Source organism: Dipteris shenzhenensis, chromosome 8 (assembly GCF_047967505.1).
Source record: "Dipteris shenzhenensis isolate YYH24624 ecotype China chromosome 8, Dip_SZ_1.0, whole genome shotgun sequence".
Taxonomy (NCBI): Eukaryota; Viridiplantae; Streptophyta; class Polypodiopsida; order Gleicheniales; family Dipteridaceae; genus Dipteris; species Dipteris shenzhenensis.
Genome location: NC_141603.1, coordinates 36,766,316 through 36,772,315, shown reverse-complemented (window position 1 = coordinate 36,772,315; position 6,000 = coordinate 36,766,316). Strand labels below are relative to the sequence as shown.

The window sequence follows — 6,000 nt, the reverse complement described above, 5'->3', positions numbered from 1 at the left end:
CAACCTTAAACCTTAGATGTAGGCTTTCTGTTAAAAGTACAGATGCAATTCGTCTTCCAAAATTCGGAAATTGCACAGTGAGATTAGACGCCATTATGTGTGTGTGTGTGGATGGATGGAGAGAGAGAGAGAGAGAGAGAGAGAGAGAGAGAGAGAGAGAGGCTATTCCATAATCGCAAATAGTTTTCGAAGAAAAGTCAAACGCAAGGAAAAAAAATTTCCAGCTCTCTTGCTCTCATCTCCCAAAGTACCACACGAACTGATTGGGAAAAAACCTACCTCAAGTTTTTACTATGTTGACTCGAAAAGGCAAGGACAACTGTATCTTCTCGACTGTCGATTGCCGCTATCAAATTGCCAGAATATTTACACTCATTGAACAATTACAAACTAGAGTGCTTGGCCAGCTGGGCTCTTGATGAATACTTCTCTCTTTTGCTATCTTGTTGAGGTTCACATGAGTCACGTTGTCAGAAATGATGCAGAAGATTGATGTTCAATTGCATGCAACCTTTTTTAAAGATGTTGTTCATGTCGACAGTAAAACGTAGTTTTTCTTTTTTTCGGAGGAAGACAAATTCCTATTCTTTGCACTGTAAGCAAATCTATTGTCATTCCACTTTGAGCGAATGATAAGGAGATGTATTTCAGAAATGTATAAATAATAAATCAAAACCAAATTGAGCCAGAAGCATGCAACTGTGACAGGAAAAATCCAAACCCAAAGCTGCATTGCATGTACGACAAAAGTTCCAACACCATTTGCAACTTCATTGGATCCCTTTTTTCGAAGGCACATATGTTTATTTTTTGGGTCAAATTATGTTCCTACGCTTTAGAAAATAGTACTTCCGTGCTCTAGCCGGATGGCCCTCGAGCGTATTGTAACCTAATGGATCTACTGTGTTGTGGCTCCTTATGTAGTACTGCTCTAAAGTTCGTGCTTTGTCTACAGTGTCTGTTATTTCCAAAACTTTGATTTCGAAATTTTCTTTGAAGGGCTTGTAACGTTGCAAGTCCTCCTTCATTTTCGCCGGTGGTTTTTTATTGTGCTGTTTGATCCTCCGCGGCAGGTCCATCGTGCTCCCTATGTATTTTCTGTTGTTGGGCTTGCACGTGATGCAGACGAGGCTCGCGTGATTCCCTTGCGCAGGCGCTTCAGTGGAGGCTCCTCCTTCATCTCGAGGCTCGCGTCTTTCAATGTCGTACCTGCGTAAACATTGACAATTACGTTAGTCATCGAGGTTTTCGGTCTTTTTTTTTCCCGTTTGAGTTCCATAATAGAATGCATTTATTTACTTGCCCTGGTTTTTCTCTGTTGGCGTGAAAGGATCGTTTCCAATACCGAAGCGCTCCTCGTATAAGTCCCTGTCGAAAATATACATTAGCTTCTCCATTGTCATCACCGGGTGCGTCGCGTCGTGCGTCCCTCCAAATTGTTCCATGAATTGTTCGAGTATAGCCGTTGCTTGATCGCGCGTCGTGTCCCTCAGTAACTCCAAGGATACGTTGTACCCGTAATGCAGCAGCTCGCACGCATACGCTGTGATTCCTTTCATCTTCGTGTCTAGTAGCTTCTGGCCCTCCAAACTTTCCATCATCCTATCGGTCTCATCGAACTCAATGTCAAGCTCGACAAGGATCTCTTTGAGGAGTCCTGCAGGAGAAGTGCAATCGATGATGAGTTTGTTGTTCTTGCAACTCGTTAATTCTTTTTCTCAATTGTTGTGTTTTTTTTAAATTTTCGGAAGCATTACGCACCATTTGCGAATCTCAAGCCTCCCGGCTCTCTTTTAGCTGGCAAACGCCTATTGCAGTTGTCAATGAAGTCGCGTAGTTCCGCATACGTGTTGAAGTCGTTGATGTAAGCTCCCGGACGTTCTCCTGCATTGTTTGCTAGCCGGAATTGCTTTGTGGTTAGGAAGAACCTCCTCTTTGCTGGTGGAGGTTTTGTTGCCTTCGCGTTGCTTTTGTATAGCGCAAATAGCTGCTTGCAGGCACGACTTATTACACCGTCTTTTCAAATGAGCCGTCTTTTTAAATCTTCAAGAAAAAAAGATTCTTTGGACTTGTGGAACCATTTTCCATTTATTGCCTTTCGCTGATGCTTCGAGCGTCGTAATGTGAGCACGGCCGCTGTTGTGTCCACGACGACAGTGATACCGTTGATTTCCCCTTTGCTAGTTGCATTGATGCTCTTGATTTTGCACATTGCTCCATTTGCGGCACCTGTTGCGAGGTCGATGTTTTCCGTTATCATTGCCTTCGCCCCCACGCAAATTTTTCCTATCTCGTTGAAGCGTTTGTCCTCCAACCATTCTTTGAGAGCTGGTTCGCTCGCGGCGTTACTGTGTATTTGAACATGCACAATCGTCTCGGGAGTGTTGAATTTCTCCACAAGCTCATCGTTGAAGGTAGCGACATCGACTCTGTGCGTGCAAATGATGGTTGTTTCGGCATCGATGAAGTGGCATGCACCTTCCTTGTCGACAATGCACTGCCCCAAACAGTCGGAAATCTCGTCAGTTGTGGGCGTCCTGAGTCTTATGGTATGCAAGAATGCCAGGAACGGCATGTCTCGTGCATGTCGCACCGAGAATTGCATGTGGTACATTTTCGCTGCAGGCCAGTGCGTGAAGGACGTGATGTGGCACGGCTCGCAGAGATCCTCGCTGTGTTTGCAGACTGGCGGTAATTGCACCAGGTCACCAAAAATTATCAGCATTTTGTGTCTGAATGGCTCATGCAATGTGCCATTAGTGACATTGACGATTTGTCTTACCACGAGATCGAAAGTCATCATTGTTAGCATGGACATCTCGTCAATGATGATCGCGTTGGCTTCCTTGATTGCGAGGTGTCGCTCATCCGTCTCATGGATGTTCAGTGGGTATTGACTGCTACACACAGGGATCTTGAATTGGTAGTGTACAGTGGTTGCAATCCCGCTCAGCCGCGTCGCAGCCGCCCCTGTTGATGCACAGAGTATTGCCGTTTTGTTTTGCGCTACCAGATGCGAAACATAGTACCGTATCAAGAAGCTTTTGCCGCTACCTGGTGTTCCACAGACGTGTAGCCCCGAGCTTGTTGAAGCCAGGCTTTCGAAGACTCTTTGTTGTTCTACTGTCAATGCGGCATTGGCGACAGTGCGAAACTCGGCCATTTTTTGCAACATCCTCGCGCGTGTTGGCCCTTCGACGGTTTGCTGGTCGATGTTAGGCGCTTCCGTCGGGCAGTCTCGGATGATTGCAACCTTTTGCAATATCATATTGATCAACTGGTCCATGTGGTCAGTTGCTAGCAAGTTCCTTTTTGCGTGTATTCAGTCACATACATTTCGAGGTCCTCGTTGCTCAATATGAGGCCGCGCATTTGGCATTCGACAAAGTAGGATCCAGCTGTGTTGGCAGGTGATATGAGCTCCGTTTCATTCCTGAAGCTGAGTTTTCGCAAGAGCACGTTGTAGAAGTACCCCTCTGGTTGATGTCCAGGGTGGTAGCCAGTGAATTTGACTACTCGCTCACATTTTGCGATCCTGTTGCCGAAGAGGTCAAGACCGACCGTTCCACGTTGCGTTTCCTTGGGCTTTCGTATCACATATTGCCTATGGTAATCGTAGAACGTGCTCTCCTCGATGACGCTCGGTCTCCCGCAGTATATGTCGATCGGGTGCAGGGTGACGTTGTTGTTTCGTGAGACGATGCGTTGTCTTAGAGATGGTGGCGAGGAGTCGACATAGTGAACGGTCTCGCTCCTTGTGATTATTGGTATCTGCATGCAGTTTAGCGCGGCCTCTGTTGGAGAGGTTGGTTTTGATAGCAGGCTCGCGGCGATGAGTTTCAGCTTTACTTCGTCGAGATGTTGCAACCCCAAACGTGAGGCGTCTTCTGAACGGATGTTCAGTTTGCCCATTGGTTCAGATTTCATCGCGTACTTGAGGAGATAGTGAGAGATTGAAGAGTTTGTCACCCGCTGTATGTTCATGTGCGCACCCCACAACAGTAACACGGAAGGGTGGTAAGGGACGATATTTCGGTGCTCATGTCCCGGCCGGTAATACAACCAACGTTGCGTCAGAGGGTCGAGGATGGGTTCATATTCTGGCTGTGTTGCGAAAGGGAAGCCGTGCTTGCAACTGTGGTGTGACGGTCCGACGTAGCACGCTTTCCTGCATACGTGCAACTACTTCCTGAGAACTAGTTCTCGCAGCCTTGTGTTTCGAGGATCCAGGGCCTCGTCCCTAGGGACGTAAGCTGCAATCTCATTTGCAATTCGCTGATGGTCATCATGGTGGACCCACAATATGACATGGGCGTGTAGGGAGCCCCTGTTTTGTATCTCAAAACGAACGACATGGTGTTGTATTCGGCCAAGCAGACCGTCGGATGAAAGCAAATGCTTGTGCATGAACATGTGGAAGCGTGCGTGGAAAAGTGCCACGCATTCAACAGGACAGTCCTTCCAAGTGAATTGCGCATTATAATGCGTTGCGATGCTCTCGATCACATTAATTTCTTGCCACCGTGTATCGGTGACCTCGTCTGCAGTGAATGTCAGAAAGAAATCTGGGAAGCCCCAAGCATCGACCATCGTTATGAGGTCCTTTAGTTGCCGTCGATGCCACGATGGGGACCCCAGCATTGTTGATGGCATGCTGTAGCGAAGCACGTGTCTCATTGCGTCTTCATCGGTCGTGGCAGGGTTGGCTTTCCTATATTGGTCGATGTCTCGTTGCAAGCATGTAGAGTTGCTTGAATTGGCAATCATCACTGCCTGTTTTAACTAGAACATGATCAACAAGTACGGCTTGTAGAGCGTGTAGATAGAGAATAAGGTGCATATTCTCATTTTCACATAGTTGCTGAACTGTATGCAGCCATCATAGTTGCCCCGTCCGAAAGGGAACAGGAATGGGAACACTGCTGACTCCATGGTTATGTCAACGCACGCACTGCTAGCTGCTGCTACTCCGTCGACGTGGAATGAAGCGACCCTCTTTGAAAGCATTTCTGTACCCCGTAGCTGTATGGAGGCAAACTCATGCTTGTCCCTTGCATCAAAGGCGCGACGGTTCGCGGGGTCCACCATGTTTTGCAAAAGCAGGAGTTCAGGCTGAGATTCCGCTATTGACATTAACTCGAAGGGAGCTGTCTCATCGTGTAGTTCCAAGATACCTGCAATGGTTTGAGGACTCAAGATGCACATACCCATCTTGATGTCCGCACGCTCTGCTGAAGAATTGTACTTGCGCAATATTGGATTGTTCTCGATGTTGTATCCGAGCACACCTGATAGCTCGTTCGTCACGATTTCTTGAGCCGAGCTTAGTGGGATGTTTCGCCAAGATATCAGAGGATTGTCTAGAAGTGACCTTCGATCGAGTGTGCCACGAGCAATCGCATTTGTAGTCGTGGTAACTGAAATGGATACATCTATGATGCTTAGCAGTTGCGTGTGGAGGTGGTTTGTTTTAAGCAACTGCCGAGAGTACTGTGGCATCAACCGCACAATGTATCTGCTCCACTGGGCATCTCGTGTGCAGCTTTGGCATTTCCAATAAGTCACTTGCATGCCCATATTCTCGCAGGCATCCAAAAGTATCATGTTTCCGAGTGCGGCGCTGTGGCTTGAGATCCCTATGCCTTGCGAAGAAACGATCCTTTGGTTTGCAGACAGTAGCGTGGTTATGCCACAGACACCGCAGATTTGAAGGCTAGAGAAAATAGCCGCGCAATTACTAACCCATTGCTTGTATCTATCTGCGATGGTCAACCATGATGACGTAGCTGGCCTCAAGGACATCTTTCTTGATGTTATATCAAGTTGAATAGCTCGACCTCTGGCTGCTCTGAGCGTTGACGAATGGTCATGTTCGAAGGAGTTTCCGGTGGTCATTTCTACATCGTGACATGAATCGATGTCTTATGTTCGGGTTTAAACACCTACAGGAATTAATAATAAAAACATCCGAAACTTTGCTATAATTTCACTCACGTGGTT

The 6,000-nt window shown here is 47.0% G+C and overlaps 1 protein-coding gene across 2 annotated transcripts in view; it reads right to left on the bottom strand.

The window, feature by feature from the left end:
- Positions 1-263: 263 nt before the first annotated feature.
- Positions 264-6,000, bottom strand: part of LOC147899450 (ABC transporter C family member 14-like) — a 66,317-nt gene continuing 60,580 nt past the window's right edge. For both annotated transcript variants that reach the window (XM_087377846.1, XM_087377847.1), the window contains one exon: positions 264-390. The gene's annotated coding sequence lies outside the window, so the exon portion shown is untranslated. The remainder of the gene's footprint in view (positions 391-6,000) is intronic.